Consider the following 22,168-nt stretch of genomic DNA (forward strand, 5'->3'; position numbering starts at 1 on the left):
TCTATACTTTCTGTTCAGTTTTTCTGCAAACCTAAAGCTGCTCTTAAATATAGTTAACCCAGGAGGTGGAGGTTGTGGTGAGCCGAGATCATGTCATTGCACTCCAACTTGGGCAACAAGAGCAAAACTCCATCTCAAAAAAGAAAAAAAAGAAAAGTCTATTGGTCAGGCACGGGCATGGTGGTTCATGCCTGTAATCCCTGCACTTTGGGAGGCCAAGGCAGGAGGATCCTTTGTGTCCAGAAGACCAGCCTAGGCAATATAAAGAGACTCTGTCTCTATAAAAAGAAATAATAGTCTATCAATTCAAAAAAAAATAACATGCTACTTGAATAGATGAGACTGGCTCACACGTAACAGAGGACATGTGATAAGGCAGTAGGTAAGCAGGTCTGCAGTGACATGGTTCAGGATACCAGGTGCAATTATTTCTTCTACTTCCTGCAATTCCTCACATTTTAAATTTTAGGGCTGTGAACTTCACAGGAATAAGGACAAACTAAGAATAAGTCTATGAAATTGGCTTGCACGCCATCCAGCACTGTACATATCTAAATAAAGTCATAAATAAATAAATATGTTCTTTTTAATCCTAACCTTGGAGAAATAGAGAAGGGGAAATGAAACACACGTGAGACAAGTGATAAGGAGAACACACCTGCCAGTTTGAGAAAAGCCCTCAGCAGCATCAGCCATTTGGCAGTGGTGGCGAATAGAGTGAGCAGAGACTAAATATCTGCATTGCACTGACAGCCGTGATAGTAATAGAAAATGCGTAAGGCGAACGTGTTCTCACAGGACCATACAGGGAAATGAATCATCCTGGATCACACATGTCTGAGATCCTGAGCTTCACACCTTGGGTCAGATGTATGTTGTCAGCTGAGAAACTGAGCTGCATTCTTGAGCATGAGCCAGATGCCTTGACAGATGGTAAGTACCTGCTCCTCCGGGCACCCATCATCTGAGCAGCCTGGCAGAAGGATCCCAGCTCCCTGTGCCCAGCTGGTAATCTTCTTATGTCCTGGGGCTTAAGGAGTGATAGTCCTTTGCCATTGTTCTTTCCAGGCAAAGCTTAAAGCTGAGAAGTCTGCTTTACACTTGATTGTTTATAGTATGAAAGAGGGATACGGATAGACAGACAAGCCAGGGATTGGAAAGGAAAATTGACAATAGCTGACATTGCTTATTATTAGAGTTTCAAAGCATTTTCTCATCCATTCGCTCTTTTGATTATTACAACCAACATTTTGGGAAAACAGGAAGGAATCATTCCAATTTTATAATAAACCAAAGAAGCTGAGATGCAGAAGGGTGCCCACAGCATGGCTAGTAACTGGCAGTGCAACCAGCAGGACTGGATTGCCCAGCAAACTGTCTGCACCCAAATAAAATACAGGTTCTGCCTGCAGGGATCTTGGCTCTTTGGGGAGTCCACAGAGACACGTTTTTTAAGTTATTTAGAACTTTGGAGGAGGCAGAAAACCACTATGGGCTCAGTTGGTCTTTGTCAAAGAGGAGAGAAGACAGGGAGAGTCTCTCAGGCAGGAGGAAAATTGAGAGTCAAGCCACATGGCTTGTCTAACACAACCCCCAACCTGCAGCTGACAGCTCCTCTTGGCAAGAATCCAGAGGAGGTGACTTCAGAGATGAAGGTGAAGGCCAGGTTGTGAAGGGCCTCTAATGCCAGGCTAACTAAGGGGTTGAGCTTTTTTCTCACCACCACCAAGGAGCCATTAAAGATTCTGAAGCCGCGGGGAATCTGAACCAAGTAGGCTTTGGGGGCAAGATGACCCCGAGGGAAAAGAGAGGCAGCAGGATGAGGAGCCCAGGCACAGATTGGGAGGACTGGAAGTGGGAAGGCAGGAGAGAGGTGGTGGGAAAGTTGAAGGAAGATGGAGTGGAAGGAATTGAGAGGAAAGGACCACAGTGCAAGGCAGTACGAAGAAATAATGGCATCCATAAAGTTAGGTTTGAGATGTGGGCTGGACGTGGTTGGAAGTCCCTAGCAAGTCGTAGGAGATGATGGACTGATGGTCAGGAGAAAGGTCAAGAGACAGTTATCTGTGTAGATATGATCATTGAAGCGTTAGGAGGGATAAGAAGGTTGAAGGGGAACAGAACACTGAAACTTGGGTCCTACCACCTTTAAGGAGTGGGACCAGAAAGGGAAGCAAGAAAAAGATGTAAGAGATGGGAAGAGAAGCAGAACAGAGGGAAGGCAGCACTCCCAGGAAGTCTTCCCAATCAGGCCCCTGGCTCCAATTGTGCCCGTTCCCTTCTTCACACCAACTTCCTCCCCGTGTCTAAGCTGGGTTCATGTCCCAGGTCCTGCCACACTCTGGAAGTGTAGTATCAAGTTAGAGACTTAGAGACATCTGCGCAAGTTTACTAGTCTTGTGACAATCCAGAGCAAAGTCATGAAAACCAGACAAAATAGCTTCAAAAGGAGATGTGGGACTGGGCACTGTGGCTTTGAGAGTCTAAGGCAGGAGGATTGCTTGAGGTCAAAAGTTCGAGAACAACATGGACAATGTAGGGAGACCCCATCTCTGCAAAAAATAAAAATAAAAATTAGCCTGCCTCAGTGGCATGTACCTGTGGTCTCAGTTACTCGGGAGGCTGAGATGGGAGAATTGCTCAAACCCAGGAGGTTAAAGCTGCAGTCAGCTGTGATCACGCCACTGCACTCCAGCCTGGGCAACAGAGTCAGAACCTGTCACACACACACACACAAAAAGTGGGTGGCAGGGGGAAGATATTGGGCAACAAGAACTGCAAAGACAGAACAAGTAAGAAGGCAAAAGAGAAGAATTGCTTCAAGGGAACTGTTTCAGGTAGAACTCCAGGAGCAGGACAAAAAGGTGAAGGTGCTAAGGAGGATATGAATGGCAGAGAAGCAAATGTCCAGCATACTGGCTACACTTTCAAGAAGTTTTGCAGAGAAGGGAGGAAAAGTGTGGGGAGGAATTGTCAATGGAAAGCAAGAGAAAGAGCAGATTCTTTTTTTTTTTTTTTGAGATGGAGTTTTGCTCTTGTCACCTAGGCTGGAGTACAGTGGCGTGATCTCTGCTCACTGCAACCTCCACCTCCTGCATTCAAGAGATTCTCCTACCTCAGCCTCCTGAGTAGCTGGGATTACAGGCACCTGCCACCATGCCCAGTTAATTTTTTTTTTCTTTCTTTTCTTTTTTTTTTGTAGAGACTGGGTTTCACCATGTTGGCCAGGCTGGTCTCAAGCTCCTCACCTCAGGTGATCCACCCGCCTTGGCCTCCCAAAGTGCTGGGATTACAGGTGTGAGCCACTGCGCCCGGCCAAGAGAAGGTTCTTTCAGATACTGTAACATGATTACAACTAGGCAGAGAGTCTCAGCCCAAAAGCTCCTTCAGCTGATAAACAACTTCAGCAAAGTTTCAGGATACAAAGTCAATGTACAAAAATCACTGGCATTCCTATAAACCAACAACAGTCAAGCTGAGAGCTAAATCAGAAAGGCAATACCATTCACAATTGCCACAAAAATAGAATAATATGCCTAGGTATACAACTAACCAGGGAAGTGAGAGATCTCCAACACTGCTCAAAGAAATCAGAGAAGACACAAACAAATGGAAAAACATCCCATGCCCATGGATAGGAAAAATCAATATTATTAAAATGGCCATACAATCCAAAGCAACGTACAGATTCAATGCTATTCTTATCAAACTACCAATGACATTCTTCACAGAACTAGAAAAAAGAAACTACTTTAAAATTAATATGGGGTCAGGTGCAGTGCCTAATGCCTATAATCCCAACACTTTGGGAGGCTGAGGTGGGTGGATCACCTGAGGTCAGGAGTTCGAGACCAGTCTGGCCAACATGGTGAAATCCTGTCTCTACTAAAATTACAAAAATTAGCCAGGTATAGTGGCAGGCACCTGTAATCCCAGCTACTTGGGAGGCTGAGGCAAGAGAATCACTTGAAACCAGGAGGCAGAAGTTGCTGTGAGCCAAGATTGTGACACTGCATTCCAGCCTGGGTGACAGAGTGAGACTCTGAAAATAATAATAATAATAATAATAATAATAATAATAATATGGAACCAAAAAAGAGCCTGGATAGCCAAGGCAATCCTAAGCAAAAAGAACAAAGCTGGTGAAATTATGCTTCCCGACTTCAAACTATACTACAGGGTTATGGTAACCAAAACAGCATGGTACTGCTACAAAAACAGGCACATAGATCAATGGAACAAAACAGAGAGCCCAGAAATAATGCTGCATGCTTACAGACATCTGATCTTCAACAAACTAGACAAAGACAATCAATGGGGAAAAGACTTCCTATTCAATAAATGGTGCTTGGATAACTGGCTAGCCACATGCAGAAGATTGAAGCTGGGCTTAATACCCCTTCATTACACCATGTACAAAAATCAATTCACAATGGATTAAAGACTTAAATGCAAAACCCGAAACTATAAAAATCCCACAAGACAACCTAGGCAATACCCTTCAGGACATAAGAATGGACAGAGAGGCTGGGCACGGTGGCTCACACCTGTAATCCCAGCACTTTGGGAGGCCGAGGCAGGTGGATTGCCTGAGCTCGGGAGTTTGAGACCAGCCTGGGCAACATGGTGAAACTCCATCTCTACTAAAATACAAAAAATTAGCTGGGTGTGGCAGTGTGCGCCTGTAGTCCCAGCTTCTCCAGAGGCTGAGGCAGGAGAATTGCTTGAACCCAGGAGGGGGAGGTTGCAGTGAGCCGAGATTATGCCAGTGCACTCCAGCCTGGGTGACAGAGTGAGACTTTGTCTGCAAAAAAAACAAAAAAAAGAAAAAGAATGGGCAAAGATTTCATGACAAAGATACCAAAAGCAATTGCAACAAAGGCAAAAATTGACAAGTGGCATCTAATTAAACTTAAGAGCTTCTGCACAGCAAGAGAATCTACCAACAGAGTAAACGGACAACATATACATGGGGAAAAATACTGGCAAACTATGCATCTGACAATGGTCTCATATCGAGCATCTGTAAGGAACTTAAATTTACAAGGAAAGACAACCCCGTTAAAAAGCGGGCAAAGGACATGAACAGACACTTTTCAAAAGAAAACATACATGCGGCCAACAAGCATATAAAAGCTCAATGCCACTAATTATTAGAGAAATGCAAATTCAAACCACAGTGAGATATCACCTCACACCAGTTAGAATGCTTATTATTAAAAAGTCAGAAAATAACAGATGCTGCTAGGTTGCAGAGAAAAGGGAACATTTATACACTGTTGGTGGGAGTGTAAAGTAGTTCAACTATTATGGAAAGCAGTATGGCAATTACTCAAAGAGCTAAAAGCAGAACTACCATTTGACCCAGCAATCCCATTACTGGGTGTATACCCAGAGGAATATAAATCGTTCTATCATAAAGACACATGCACATGAATGTTCACTGCAGCACTATTCACAATAGCAAATACATAGAATCAACCTGAATGCCCATCAATGACAGATTAGATCAAGAAAACGTGGTACGTATACACCATGGAATACTAAGCAGCCGTAAAACAGAACAAGATCATGTCTTCTGCAGGAACATGGATGACGCTAGAGGTCATTGTCCTTAGTAAAATCATACAGGAACAGAAAACCAAATACCACATGTTGTCACTTATAAGCGGGAGCTAAATTATAAGAACTTACGAACACAAAGGAGGAAACAACAGACACTGGGGTCTACTTGAGGGTGGAGGGTGGGTGGAGGGAGAGGAGTAGAAAAGATGACTATTGGGTACTGGGCTTAATACCTAGCTGGTGACATAATCTGTAGAACAAAACCCTGTGGCATAAGTTTACCTATGTAACAAACTTTTACATGTACCCCTGAACCTAAAATAAAATTAAAAAAATAAATAAATAAAAGAATGGAAAAGAGGGTAGTCATTACCAGGGTAGGCAGAGGGAGGAAAAAGCCCTTAAGAGAAAGGTCAGCAAGCCAAGGAAAAGGAGGAGGTGTGCAGGCTGGGAGTCAAGCCCCACTGGGCTCCTCCTTTATGGGGTAGCAGCAGGATGCAGGAGAGATACCAGCCTCCCAAGCCTCACTTCTCAGGAATGCAGTGGAGCTACCCCACTAACTGCAATACTATGACAGGCATTCTGAAAGGGCATTCCTCTTATAATTAGATGCCTAGGTACTGGGAGGCAAATAAAAATCATAATAAAAGCCAACAGTAATGAGTTTACCGGCCACACATGGTGGTTTGTATTTTAATCCCTGCATTTCAGGAAACCAAGATGAGGCGGGAGGATCGCTTGAGCCCGGGGGGTTTGAGACAACCCTGGGCAACATAACAAGACTCTGCCAAACAATTAAAATCAATGAAATTTGCCAGGTATGGTGCCAGCACCTGTAGTCCCAGCTACTTGGGAGGCCGAGATGGGAGGATCACTTGAGCCCAGGAGTTCGAGGCTGTGGTGAGTTGTGATAGCACCACTGCACTCCTGCCTAGGGCACAGAGTGAGAACCTGTCTCAAAAAAATTTTTAAACATTTTTAAAAATTAAGAGCTTACCTGTTGTCTGTTACCATTATGTCAAGGGCTTTACTTTGACCATTTTATTCAGTTCTCACACGAATGCTACAGATTTAGTACTAATGCAATTACCCCCATTTCACAAATGGGGAAACTGAAGCTTTAAAGAGGTTAAATACCATGTCTATGTCTAGGATGTAAGCAATGGAGCTGGACATCTTGGGGACTCCAGGACTATGGTCCTAACTAAGGTTCTTAGGACTGCTTACTGCCTCCCAGGGTGAGCTGGAGTAACTGGAGCAAGTGGACCCAGACCGGACAACTAAGCATTCCTAAAAGTGGAGCATTTAGTACATGCAGTGTCTTGGTGCAGCATTAAGGCCAGAGAAGATGCAATGAGATAGATTAGCTTCGGGTCCTAGCTGACTGAATGGCATTTTGATCCAATATTTTAAAAATCCCTGGATTCTGTTATAGAGGCTCCTCACTTTAAGGAAATCTGATGTTCGAAATCCAAACTTAAGTAGGAATAACAGCTTGTTCATTGAGCAGCTACTGTGTGCCTTGGCATCACACCAGGAGTTTTCTAAACATGACCTTGAAACTGCACAATTGCCAGGCAAAATTATTAGCCATATTCCCAAGCCAGGCACTATGAGCTGAGTTTTGACTCCCCAAAATTCAAGTGCTGAAGCCCTAAGCCCCAGTGCCTCTGAATGTGACTGTATTTAGAAATAGGATCTTTAAGGAGGTAATTGGGTTAAAATGAGGTCATTAAGGGTGGACCCTAATCTAATACGATTGATATTCGTATAAGAAGAGGAGATGAGGACACAGACACACACTGAGGAGGGACCACGTGAGGACACAGCAAGACAGCAGCTGCCTGAAAACTAAGAGAAGCGGTCTCAGAGGAAACCAACCCAGCCAACACCTTGATCTCAGACTTCCAGCCTCCAGAACTGTGAGACAATACATTTCTGCTGTTTAAGCCACAGTCTGTGGTACTTTGCTATGGAAGTCCTAGCAAAATAATGCACCAAGGAATCAAGTCTGAAAGCCTAGGTTTGTTCAAAATCACAAAGACTGTGTCAGAGCTAAGAATGCAATCTGTGCTACTGCAAAACTTACACAACAGAAGGGCCCTCTGCGGTACCAGAAGGTTCGCTCCAGGCTTCAGCTACACTGTTTCATCAAAACACAATTCATCTGACAAAACCCACTCACCCTTCTGGCAACAGAGATCTCCAGCAAAGAAAATTCTACTGATTTCACTCATGCCCCCTTTGTAGATGGCGATGTTTCCATAATGAAGCATTTAAAGATTCTGATCCCATGTCAGAAAATCTGGATGGACTGTTATATATTAGAGAAAAATTATGTTTGCATATTGATCAATGAATGAAAACAACCTGAGAAATGGAAACCGTTTGATTTGATGAAGTAGGAGCAAATGAAGTAAATTTTTAAGTAATGTTTATTTCCCATGTTATATAAGATTATCTGAAAACGTTTAAAATTTTCCTTTTAAACTTTTTTCACATTCATATTTAATACTCCTTTTGCACTGATTGCCAGAAATTAACACCCCTCAAAACTTGGGTGTGTGTGTATATATATATCTGTTTTATATATATGTATATTTATATATATGTGTGTGTGTGTGTACAAATATATATTTACATTGAGTCTCACTCTGTTGCCCAGGCTGGAGTGCTGTGGCAAGATCTCTGCTCACTGCAACCTACGCCTCACGGGTTCAAGCAATTCTCCTGCCTCAGCCTCCTGAACAGCTGGTATTACAGGTACGCACCACCATGCCCAGCTAATTTTTTGTATTTTTAGTAGAGATGGGGTTTCACCATGTTGGCCAGGCTGGTCTCGAACTGCTGACCTCAGCTGGGATTACAGGCATGAGCCACTGTGCCCGGCCCTATTTATATTTTTAAAAGACCTTTATAAATTTAAAAACTTAAAATATATATTATAAAAGTATCATACACATGTGACAATAAAAATTCAAATAGGACTGAAGAAAACAAACTAAAATATAAGTGGTTGCCCAAGAACCAACTTAAAGCATCTCTGGGTTTTAGTTCTTGCAATGATTACTTCTCTTTGTGACACTGTGTTATTTTGATCTTGACATTTTTTAAGAAAACATGGATTGATAGATATAAATGTCTGCATCTGTCAAAATACTTTTAAAAATAAAGGGGAAAAAAGCCTCTCAGAAACGGCCACTAGGTGGGAGAAGTTGACTAAAAACTGCTTTATTGGGTATCACCATCTCGAGCTCTCCCCGTGACATTTTTCCTCTAGGGAGAAGGGATTTCTTCAGGGTCTTCTCCTGAAATAGCCAATATCTTCTCCTCCAGCCCCTTTGCTTAGGCTGCCCTGTAGCCATTTTAGACTGCACACAAATGGAGATGATAGAAGCAACCTCTCACCTTCCGGAGAGCAGGACAAGATGAAGAAGGAAGATCTTCGAAAGTGAAAAGTTAAGAAAGACAAGTACACACCCATATACACCCCAGTCCTACCAAGGCAACGGTGACAACAGGAAGAGATGGCTAGCTCTTCCTCCAGAGCGGCTGTGACGCAGACCCACCTGTCACCCAAGAAGGAGAAAAGTGAACAAGGGCTTCTGCCCTAGTGGAACTGAATTAACTCATTAAGTCAAAATTTCCAGAATCTCTTTGCACTTTGGTCTGTGCTGTTGTGCGTAATATATGCTCAATAAAGACTTATTGATTGGACTTAATCTCAAAACCGCATTTCTAAAGCACCAAAGGAGTATCTTTTCATTCATTAGATGTTTCTTGAGCTCACACAAGTGCCTCAACAACAGGGGAAAAGGTCTAAAATAAAATAAGAGCCTTCTGTATATTTTTCTATGTGACCAAAATATTTCATGATTCTAAAAACTGAGAACAAACACAAGCAAACAAGTCAAAGGAAGAAAATATGTAAATAAGAAAAATAAATGGGCCAGGCGTGGTGGCTCACGCCTGTAATCCCAGCACTTTGGGAGGCTGAGGTGGGCGGACTGCCTGAGATCAGGAGTTCAAGACCAGCCTGGCCAACATGGTGGAACCCCTGTCTCTACTAAAAATACAAAAATTAGCTGGGCATGGTTAGCGCCTGTAATCCCAGCTACTCAGGAGGCTGAGGCAGGAGAATTGCTTGAACCCGGGAGGCAGAGGTTGCAGTGAGCCAACACTGCACTCCAGCCTGGGTCACAGAGCTAGACTTTGTCTCAAAAAAAAAAAAAAAAAGAAAGAAAGAAAAGAAAACAAATATCAATAACCCCTTCACACAAGAATTTTATTCCTAGAAATTTATCCTAAGAAAATATGTCAATAGAGGCAAAACTACAAAAGTGAAACTATAAATCTAAATAGCCAATGATTAATAGTTAATTGTAACATTAGTTTACTAGATCATTATCTATCCTTAAAATCATTTTGAAGACTATGAAAAAATGAGTCATGCATAATAAGTTTACAGTTTTTTTTAGACATGAATATAACTAAGTTCACTAAAAGGCAAGCAGACTAAGCGAAACAATGTATCTGCATAACAGTATATGCCGATAGTAAGATCCAGAAATTGACTGAAGCACTGTGTTTTCACAAGAATTACTAAAGATTTAATCTCTCAGCCCATGGCACCTACAAATGTGACATGGTTTCACGCTATGGTTCTTTTGTTTATTATCTTTGTTTTACAGTTGCCATAGCAGTAAAATTTATTTTCAATAGAATTATTAAAGTTTTCTTTGCTAAGTAAAGCTTATTTTTGTTTTGAAGCCATTAGCAATGTAAATTTACTCCCAGCTATGCCAAATACAATGTTTACATTTCGTTTCAAATTTTAAGCCTGTAATAAAATGTAGGCATTTCTAACCATATAAATGTGCTTCTTCTTGGGCAAGATGAGGGGCTTATTTACCATGGCAGAGTCCAGGTTCTTTTGGCAGTCGTAGGACAGACTATGCCACCCCAAGGATAAAATCAGCTATTTATGCCAATGTTTACATGGGAGAATGAGTGACACGTACATTCATGCTCTTAAAAAAAAAAAGAAAAAGTGATCCTCTTCTGGAGGTTATTTGCGTCAATTTTGGCAAGGAAAAACTGAGCTTCCTTGGGCTAGGTCCAGAACCTGCAATCCCAGGACCTCTGCAAAGACCTAAGGGCAACAGAGGTTGATTAAGCCCAGCAGAGAGATTTATTTCCTGGCTGATTCACACACACAGCCTTCTAAGTCCTACAAAGTCTCACAGTGTGCAGAGGAGGAAGAGAAGACAAGTTTTGTTGAGAAGAAAGCCAAGGGGTTCTCCATACCTTTCCCATTAGGCTGGAGGACTGACATTGACATCATTAGACCAGCAACTTTATGACTACTGAGTTCCCACATCTTTAACTTCAGCCTATACATTTACCCCTAAATGCTTCTTGCTCTAAAATAAAGAAAAATGTATATAATGTGTCTGATTCAGTGGTGCTTTCATATATATGCCATATGTATTATATATATTTCTCAAATATGTATGTATATATACATTTGTGTACATATAATATATACATTCACATTTATATAAAAGCTATTTAACTGCTTTAAGAGGATGATAGCCCACCAGAAGTTTTGTGATTATGATAAAGTGGAATTAAGTCAAACTTTGATCTTTCAAAATAATAGACAATAAATGATAACCTGAAATGAATAACTTTTCATTTACACCTATACCAAAATAATATATTCATAAATATAATGAAAAAGACAAGAATGTAGAAAGTGTGTGTGTGTATGTGTGTGTAGGTGTATGTATGTGTGTGCGTGCACACTCACTAAGAATATGTAAACTGGGTGGGAAATTAGTCTTAAAGGAAAAATTTGTTTAATTTGAAGGAAAATATAAACTCAAAAAACAACATATATTATTATTATACATTCCCTCTGACAAAGCCTAGAAATCCATTTAATAAAGGAATATATTGAAAGAGATGTTTAGTACAGTATGTTGAAGCTTGTTTAAGACAGCAAATTCTTTGCAAATGGGAATTAGAAGCCAGGTACCTATTTCCAGGAAAGAGAGTTCTGCATTGAAAAAAACAAAGGACTTATGTGCAAATAAATAATCACTTCCATTAAATTGAGGGGTCAGAGACCAGCTTGGCAGCTGTAACAAAGAAAAATTTGTCATCAAAACTCTTTGGCCCTTTATTCCTAAAGTAAATTTGGAGCTAATTAGCTTTCAAGACTTTTCCGGGGTTTTTTCCACAGTGACAAGACAAAGAAACAGACTTAAGATAAAAACCAGATGTCAAAGTTTACTGGTCATTTGTTCATGTACATTATATATTTATATGTCTATGTCACTGTTAAAGTTGCTGTTTGGCAAAGTTCCAAACACAGTAGGTGAAGTAAACTTTGTGGGCTTTATTTTGATTGTGATTTGCCCTTCATTGTGGAAGGCACCATGTTCTAGAATGGCTGAATTCCTCCTGGTCTGAAATGCATTTTACTGCTCTGTTCAATGTTGCTTAATACAGCTGCCTTCAGCTGCTGTTACAACATAAAACAATTCTGTAAAGGCTTACAGAAATCATAGAGAGCATATAAATTACATCAGCTCTTTTCCATCGGTATTAGATCTGCCTACAGTGATGACACTCTGCTTCCTGTCAAATGGTGAATCTGGGATACTCAGTACTTGCCTTTGAGAATACAAGAGGAAAATATAGCTATATTTTTCCCATACAGATAGCAGTGAAAACCCAGGAAAAGGAGAAATGAAAAGATAAGCAGGATACATCCAAGTTTTTCAAGGACCTTTATTTAATTTCTGCAGGATCCTGAACCCGTGTCTATCTTTGGTTACTAAATAATAAATTTTAAGCTCCACGACAAGCAAATGCATTACAACAGGAGGTCTCTATGCAACTAAGAGCCATGGTCAGCAGCTGATTCAAGATCCCAAAATACTGTAATAGAGAGGTCCTTGAGAAGGTGCCGGATGGAAGGAAAGGGTAGATAAAATGTATTTGAATAAATGAATTTACATTTGAAAAAATATTTTTACTACAGGCTCTAGAACTTTCTTTACTCAAAATTTTAAATGAGATGTGGCTAAAGGCATAATAGGACAATTCTCCTACTGAATGGTTTGTACCTCCAGGTTTCTATACAAATAGTTCTTCCCTCAAAAAACCGGCTAGGCTTCTGAGTGTTTCTCTGTTAAGATAAATATGGTATACCATAGCGTTTGACTTACATTTCATGGAGTCACCTAGGACACAGAGTTTTTTTACTTTTTTTTTTTGTTGTTGTTGTTGTTGAATTATCTGTCTCCTCATAGGATCTACTTTAGAGTTCCAAATCTACCAAGTCTACAAATACGAAATTTGATACAGTCAATTGGCATCCATTTTCCTGTGTGGTTTTGTTTGTTTGTTTGTTTGTTTGTTTTATTTTGAGAAGGAGTCTCGCTCTGTCGCCCAGGCTGGAGTGCAGTGGCGGGATCTCGGCTCACTGCAAGCTCCGCCCCCCGGGTTCCCGCCATTCTCCTGCCTCAGCCTCCCAAGTAGCTGGGACTACAGGCGCCGGCCCCAATGCCCGGCTAATTTTTTGTATTTTTAGTAGAGATGGGGTTTCACCGTGTTAGCCAGGATGGTCTCCATCTCCTGACCTCGTGATCTGCCCACATCGGCCTCCCAAAGTGCCGTGATTACAGGCATGAGCCACTGCGCCCGGCCCCATTTTCCTAATAGTTTTCATGGGAAAAGACATTATAATTTCCCTCTGTAGTTTCTCTAAATGTTATAGAGCACACTCACAGGCAAGACATTCTTGAGCATATACAAGACTTTAGACGAACTCATCCACGCACCAAATTTCTAGCTCATTTTTCTAAACTCAGAAGAGATAGAAAAATTGTTATATCTTTCATTGGACTGCTTTTTCTGTTACTGGAGTTTATTTGCCGTGATCACAGTTAGGGGTTGGTCAGTGAGATAGTTTGGGTATTTGTCCCCACCCAAAACTCAGGTGGAAACGTAATCCCCAGTGTTGGAGGTGGGGCCCGGTAGGCGGTATTTGGATCACAGGAGCAGATCCCTCATGAATGGATTGGGCCATCACCTTGGTGATAAGTGAGCTCTCATTCAGTTCACAGGCGATCTGGTTAAAATTGTGTGGCACCTCCCTACCCCAACTTGTTCCTGCTTTCACCGTGTGATGTGCCTCCTCCCCTTTGCCTTCTGCCATGATTGAAAGCTTCCTGAGGACTCCCTAGACGCCAAGCAGGTGCTGGTGCCATGCTTTCTGAACAGCCTGCAGAACCATAAGCCAACTAAACCTCTTTTCTTTATAAATTACTCAGTCTCAGGTATTTCTTTCTTCCAATGCAAGGATGGCCTAATACAGTGGGTTTTTGGTGGGCAGGAAGGAAATGAATGACGGCTTCATTTCCAAATAACAACAGTCGCCGCTTATCTGCAGTTTCACTGTCCATGGTTTTTAGTTTACTCTTGGGACAGTGCAACAAAGCATTTTGAGAGAGAAAGAGATGGCATTCACATAACTTTTATTAAACTATACTGTTATAATTCTTTCTATTTCATTATTAGCTATTGTTGTTCATCTCTTACTGTGCCTAACTTATAAATTAAACTGTATCATAGGTATGTAGAGGAAAACACAGTATGTCTAGGGTTCAGTAGTATTTAAGGTTTCAGCCATCCATTGGGGTCTTGAAACATATCGATACCCCATGGATAAGGGAGGCTGCTATAGCTTCATAGCAGACACTTCTTTTATGTCAATCCAGTGCACAATTACCCCTTTTCTCCAAGGTCTGTCCCCATACACCCACTAGCAGAGTTCCTGGCAGCCCTTCTACATTAAGAGACCTATGTCCCTAACCCAGCTGTTTCTTGGGGACTATGGAATTGTGATCTCTGTGTATGGCTGAAACTACAGTGATATAAAGAAAAGAATGAAGCAGATGAGGCCTGGGAATTCCTGATGGCTTCTTGCTCCCTGGGTCTTGGCCCTCAGGAATCCAGATATCTTTCCCCAGCATCCTTCTAATAACTCCCTTTTTGAGTAAAATAAGTCCAAATGGTTTCTGTGAACATTGACTAAGAAAGACTGTATTTGTGCCAACACATTAAGTGACTCATTTTGTAAGGACTATTTCATGTACAATGCAAATAAGAAAGGAGGCTCAAACATTAATAGAAGAGTATTTAACAATTTTTAAAGGTATAAATGTAGCATTTATTCCTTCCACCTCACTCCCCAAATAAATAGCCCAGTGCTGATATATTAATCTTTATAATAACATTGTCACATGGCAAGAGACATATTTCTTTCCACCCAACAACCCCTGTTAAGAATTTCTTGACTGAGACTGGGGGAGGGAAAGCATTAGAAAAAATAGCTAATGGATGCTGGGTTCAATACCTAGGTGATGGGTTGATCTGTGCAGCAAACTACCATGGCACACATTTACCTGTGTAACAACCCTGCACATCCTGCATATGTACCCCAGAACTTAAAATAAAAATTTAAATTAAAAAAAAAGAAGAGGCCGGGCCCAGGGGCTCACACGTGTAATCCCAGCACTTTAGGAGGCCAAGGGGGGGCGGATCACGAGGTCAAGGGATCAAGACCATTCTGGCTGACATGGTGAAACCTCGTCTCTACTAAAAATACAAAAATTAGCTGGGCGTGGTGGCACACGCCTGTAGTCCCAGCTACTCGGGAGGCTGAGGCAGGAGAATCTCTTGAACCCGGGAGGTGGAGGTTGCAGTGAGCTGAGATCGTGCCACTGCACTTCAGCCTGGTGACAGAGTAAGACTCCGTCAAATAAATAAATAAATAAATAAATAAATAAATAAATAAATAAAATTAATTAAAACAAAATAAAGACGAAGACTGTGACTATAAGACAGACTAGAACCCACGATTTCTGACTCGGTCCAGATTATTTCCACACACAAGTTAAAGCATGTGGACCACAAAAATAAAAGTCTTTACAAAGACACTGGGGAAAAAAATGTTCTTATGTAGAAAAAAATAAAGATATACTGGGGGGAAACAGGGTTGGGAGTACAATCTGTATATTGACTAACCCAGTTTTGTAGCAAAGCCAATAACTGTCTTTTGTTTGTTTGTTTGTTTTTGTTTATTCTCCCGTGGTGCCTTCAAAATATAATTATGGAGATAATTTCCCCTATCCCTGGATGGATACTTGGGCAAATCCCATCACTTCTGCATTCACTCTTAGATAAAGGATGGTTCTACAGTGTTAAGATCATAAAATCAACATTGGTTTAGTAACTTGTACAGGTTCCGTCCAAGATATTAACAAACCCTTCAGTCCTCATTCAGAGTCCTTCTCTTCTTGGCTAAGTGAGGCCTAAAGACTGCCTGCTTTGGAAAAGAAGGTGTGGGCATCTTCTTCTCTTCTCCATTCTCCCACTAGCTGCTGTTTGGGGCCCTTCCTGGGGAGGGGCAATGGATTCTACTTAGCTGGGTGGCTCCCTACACTCTGGGCTTGTCACAGTGAAAGCAAACTCTTACTTCCATGAAGCAATTTCATGGGCTTTTGTTTTCTTTTTAATTACCCAATTGCTGAGGCCTCTCACCTAATTCTCAGGCTTTGAACAAAACATTCCACCCCCCAGGCTGCTTTTCCCCACTGTCCACTCCACATGGCTTCATGCTGCTGCAGACTCCACCCTTCCCAGTGGCTTCCCAGGCAGCACTCACAAACGGTTCTAGCCAGCTCTCCCACGGAGGGGCCTACTCTGGGGGACAGGAAATATTGAGAGACCTTGGCCTTGATATTCCAGAGGTAACAGCACGCTCCAGACCTCACTGCTGGTTGGTGAACCTGCCTCTTAGCCCCTCCATTTCCTAAGGTGCCAACCCCATTCTGAACATGTCCCAACTTCAACAAACACAAATCAAGCTCATGGACAATCCCACTGAAGCCCTTTCCCTAGTCATGGGTGGAATGGAGGAGAAGAAGAGAGTCTGGAGACAGGGCATGGCATAAATACCCCTCCTCTGGCTATACTGGAATTCCCCTCTTTTTCATTACTTTGTACGTGGTACTACATGCGATGTAAAACTTAGCATTTTTACCATTTTCAAATGTATAGCTCGGTTGTATTAACTATATTCATGCTGCTGTGCACCTATAAAGGCTAAACCATCTCCAAAATTATTTCAATCCTCCCACACTGAAACTCTGTACCCAGAGTTTCTAACATGAACTCTAACCTACCATTTGAACTTCCTGTCTCTATGAATCTGACTGCTCTAGGAACCTCATATAAGTGGAATCATACAATATTTCTTTTTGTGACTGGCTTATTCTACTGAGTACAATATCCTCAAGGTTCAACCATGCTATAGCATGTGTCAGGATGGAATATTGGATGGGTAGACCACACTTTGTTTTTCCATTCATTCATCAGTGGACACTTGAGTTGCTTCTACCTTTCAGCTATTGTGAATAATGAATAATGCTGCTCTGAACATGGGGGTACAAACATCTGTTCTCATCTCCTTATCCCTGACCTTTTCTAAGTTTTGCCCATGTGGGGTTCAGTCTTACACCCATTTTTGTATTTTTGTCCATTACACATTAGTGCCTCAACTGATATCACACAAAAAGAAACACATCTAACATTCTGTTAGGTCAAGACCCAAAGGTAACCTCCGGCTCTATTAAAAGTCCTCTTTTATTTATTTTATTTTATTTTATTTTTTTGAGATGGAGTCTCATTCTGTCACCCAGGCTGGAGTGCAGTGGCGCGATCGCAGCTCACTGCAACCTCCACCTCCCAGGTTCAGGCGATTCTTCTGCCTCAGCCTCCCGAGTACCTGGGACTATAGGCGCGTGCCACCACACCCAGCTAATTTTTGTATTATTAGTAGAGACAGGGTTTCACCATGGTGGCCAGGCTGGTCTTGAACTCCTGGCCTCGTGATCCACCCCCCTCCCCCCTTGCCCTCCCAAAGTGCTGGGATTACAGGCGTGAGCCACCGTGCCCAGCTTTAAAGTCCTCTAACTTTAAACACTGCACAGGTCTGGCCTTTTTGGGGAGGTTTTCCTCTAAAGGCTCCTGTCTGCACTTCCTAGTTAACGTTTTCAATATTAATTGATCCCAGTCCCAGCTCCTCAAAAATACAACCAAACATTAACATAAAGTTATCATGTGAACCAGTAATTCCATTTCTAGATACACACCCAGAAGAAATGAAACTACGTCCACATAAAAACTTGTAGACAAACGTTTATAGCTAGCATAAAACTCATGACAGCTGAAAAGTGGACATAATCCAAATGTCCTTCCACTGATAAGGGATACTCAAAAATGTGGCATATCCATTCAATGAAATACTATTTAGCAATAAAAACAATGAATTATTGATACAGCTACAATATAGATGAACCTCATATTAAGTGAAGGAGGCCAAACACACAAAAACATACATATTGTATGATTCCATTTCTATAAAATGTTCAAAAAAGGCAAATCCATGGAGACAGGAAGTAGATTAGTGGTTGCCTAAGGCTGAGGGGAGGGAATGGAGAGTTACAGCAAATGGACACACGGCTTCTTTCCAGGGTGAAAGAAATAAAGGTTCTAGACTTAGATTGTAGTGATGAATGCACAATTACGTAAGTTTACTAAAAGTCATCGAATTATACATCTAAAATGGGTGAATTTCATGATATATAAATTATACCTCAATAAAACTGTTTTTTAAAAATATAACTCAAATATTTAACAAGTAGAATTCATGACATCAAAATACAGCAGTTACTACATAGAATCAAAGACAGGAACTTCCTATGACAAAATATTCACAGTGACTATCTCTAGCAATTTCACGATAACATTTCTTTCTGTCTCTTAAGTGTATTTTATAAACTTTCTGCATTGACTATCTGGCTTTCCTAACAACAACAATGTGGCGGCTACTGCTGTTGTTATTTTAAATAAAAAGCATGGGTAAATTGATTTATAAGCTTGTAGTGGGGAAGGCCTTTCACAATAAGATAGAAAAGCTGATAGCCTAAAGGTACTCTGCCAAATTTGCCATATGAAATGTTAAAATGCTGCTGCAGCAAAACCAAACCAAACAAAACAAGAACTAAACACAAAGTTAAAACACACAGGACAAATTGGAGAAAACATCTACAAAACACAATGAAAGACAAAAGCCTAACTTTCTTAATTTATCAAGCTCAGCCAAATCAGTAAATGCTGAACCCAATGGAAAAATGAGCAAAGAATATGAATAAGCAATTCACAGAAAAAAGAATATTAACGGTCATTTTACATATGAAAAGATGCTCAACCTTGTTCACTTTGTGGTGAGACTATAAACTTGTATGATTTTTTTTTTTTTTGAGACAGAGTTTTGCTCCTGTTGCCCAGGCTGGGCGTGCAATGGCAAGATCTCGGCTCACTGCAACCTCTGCCTCCCAGGTTCAAGCGATTCTCCTGCCTCAGCCACCTGATTAGCTGGGATTGCAAGCATCCACCACCACGCCCGGCTAATTTTTGTATTTTTAGTAGAGACAGGGTTTTGCCATGTTGACCAGGCTGATCTCCAACTCCTGACCTCAGGTGATCTGCCCATCACGGCCTCCCAAGTTGCTGGGATTACAGGCACGAGCCACTAAGCCCGGCCAAATTTGTATGATCTTTTTTATGGGCAATTTGACAAAATCTACCAATACCTTTTTTTTTTTTTTGTGATTTTCAAACTTTATTTATTCCATACCCTTGTTAGCAATTTTGAATCTGTACCCCTAATAAAAGTTTATATATTTCTAGGTGACATATGTATATAATTCATTCTACAAACTGTTAGTTTACTTGTTTTAAAAGATAAAAAGTGTGTATAAATGTAAAAATAAATATATTTAATTGCTGATATTTTTTCCTACATGTCAGCAGATGTTTCATGCTTTTTTTTTTTTTTTGAGACAGAGTCTCGCTCTGTCGCCCAGGCTGGAATGCAGTGGCCGGATCTCAGCTCACTGCAAGCTCCGCCTCCCGGGTTTACGCCATTCTCCTGCCTCAGCCTCCCAAGTAGCTGGGACTACAGGCGCCCACCACCTCGCCCGGCTAGTTTTTTGTATTTTTTAGTAGAGACCGGGTTTCACCGTGTTAGCCAGGAGAGTCGCGATCTCCTGACCTCGTGATCCGCCCGTCTCGGCCTCCCAAAGTGCTGGGATTACAGGCTTGAGCCACCGCGCCCGGCCTACCAATACCTTTTTAAAGTGTAGTTCCACATTGTGGAACTTGGCACTTCCACTCCTATGAAATTACCCTATAGGTTACACCAACAAAAATATTCCAAGATAGACATAAGCATATGTTCATTGCAATGTGGTTATAGTGAGAAAACTAAATCCTTAATATCCATGAGTAAGGAATAAGCTAAATAAATTATGCTACCTTACAAATGGAATTCTATGCACTCTTAAGAAGTATTAATTACATCTAGATGTGCCAATGTATAAATATCTCTCAGAAATAGGAAGTGAAAAAAGAAAACAGCAGCAGAATGAATATGGAAAAAAATCCATGTTCTACAAATTTTAAAAGATAAGTATACACATACGTAAATATTTTTTTCCAGAGATAGTAATGGTTAGCTTTGAAATGAAGGACTGGCGGATAGAAAATCTATCGACTTTTCATTTGGACCTTCCCATGCTGTTATGCACATTTTAAGGCTGTGCCCGTAATTTTTTTAATGTCCACAAAGGCTAGCTGGGAGGTGGGATTATAAACCGTCTCTGTTTTCTTATTTTTTACTTATCCATATTTAAAAATAACTTAATGGATTTGTTATTTCAACAGGTTATTCTTCTCTGCTTGACCTCGAGTTACAGAGATGCCAGATGAAGTCAAAGAGGATACCAGATGCAGCCAGGCTGCTGGGGAGGCACGTACGTCTGAGTCGGCCTAGGGCAGCTATTCTCCAGGGCAGGGCTTGGCCATGGCAGCGGCCCCAGCGCCCGCATTCAGCCCAACCCAACAGCTCACCCCAGTCCAGTCCATGGTGCTCAGATCCCCAAGCAATCCCAGGTTTGAGGCCGAAAGAACTGTGTGAATGTGTACGGTGATACTAGGCGCATGCTCTGAGTGAAGGGAAACCGAAGCACTTCAAGGGGCAGCGTTCAGAGGAGGGGAAAGACTGCAGGGTCTGGGTGTGATCCCTACCTGGACTCTCTTAGAAGCTCCACTATCCTCTTCTCCAATGATTTGTCTTCCCATTCCAGAATTTCTTACCTTAACCTACTCAGCCTGAGTTAAATAAGCATCTGCATGCAGAAATAAATAAGTGGGGGAATTTGTACTTTTCTGCAGTGAGCGTGCATAATTTTCTCATCATACAAATCTGTTTTAGACAACAATAAATGACCGATATAAGCCCACCTATACGAAGGTATGCTTTTTACTGGAGTCCATAGAGGCCTTCAATCAGATCTGCTGTGCTCCCACCAGGTAACCCACATTCTCCGCTTGGAAAGAAGGGCAGAAGCAAGCAGGGAGATTAAGGATATGACCAGTGATGGGGGACTGTGAGGACTGGCTACACAATTCTCCTGGAGGGTGACTTACAAGCAGAGGGCGCAAGAGAAAGGTAAAGAAAAAATACTGGTGTGTGCATGCTTTTGGGTTTATTTAACTAGATTCTCCCTATTTCTCTTCCATCAATCTTTATAGGATTTGCTATGTATTTGGACTACTCAGCTCCATCCTGCTGACTATCATTTTCTCACGCTGAATTGCGATGAGTAAATTGAGGAAGCAAGCAAGGATAAGTAGGGATGGTGCCACACTACCTCTCAGGCTGGGCACTAGAGGGCAGAAGCTTCCAGGAAATCTTCACAGGCAGACCCTCACTTCTAAAAATGCCCACGGATCTACAACATTGATGAACCTGGAGAACATTATCCTAAGTGAAATAAGCCAGACCCAGAAGGACAAATACTGCACATCTCACTTGTGTGGAATCTAAAACAGGTCGAGCTCACCGTAACACAGAGTAGTAGTAGGGTGGTTACCATGGACTAGGGGATGTTGGTTAAAGGGTACAAAATTTCAGTTATAAGGTGAACAAGGTCTGGAGACCTACTTTACAGCATGGTGACTACAGTTAATAATAATGTGTTGTGGAGTACGGTGGCCTCTGTAATCCCCACGACTCAGGACGCTGAGGTAGAGGATTGCTTGAGCCCAGGAGTTTGAAACCAGCCTGGCCAACGTAGTGAGATCCTATCTCAAAAAAAGGGGAAAAAATGTATACTTGAAATTTTGCTAAGAAAATAGATCTTAAGCATTCATACCATAAACAAACATGATAGATATGTGACTAGCTTGATTGTGGTAATCACTTCACGATGTATACATAGATCAAAACTTCACATTGTACACCTTAAATGTGTACAATTTTTTTTTTTTTTTGAGATGAAGTCTCACTCTGTTGCCAGGCTGGAGTGCAGTGGCATGATCTCAGCTCACTGCAATCTTGACCTCCTGGGTCCAAGCGATTCTCCTGCCTCAGCCTCCCAAGTAATGGGGACTACAGGCA

At 41.5% G+C, this 22,168-nt stretch overlaps 1 long non-coding RNA gene across 1 annotated transcript; it reads left to right on the forward strand.

The window, feature by feature from the left end:
• Positions 1 to 845: 845 nt before the first annotated feature.
• On the forward strand, positions 846 to 20,939 carry LOC108537861 (uncharacterized). Its single transcript, XR_001887935.1, has 2 exons — positions 846 to 933; positions 20,431 to 20,939. It is a non-coding gene; the product is annotated as an uncharacterized LOC108537861 (long non-coding RNA).
• Positions 20,940 to 22,168: the final 1,229 nt, after the last annotated feature.

This window comes from Rhinopithecus bieti, unplaced genomic scaffold, assembly GCF_001698545.2.
Source record: "Rhinopithecus bieti isolate Rb0 unplaced genomic scaffold, ASM169854v2 scaffold_14839, whole genome shotgun sequence".
Lineage (NCBI taxonomy): Eukaryota > Metazoa > Chordata > Mammalia > Primates > Cercopithecidae > Rhinopithecus > Rhinopithecus bieti.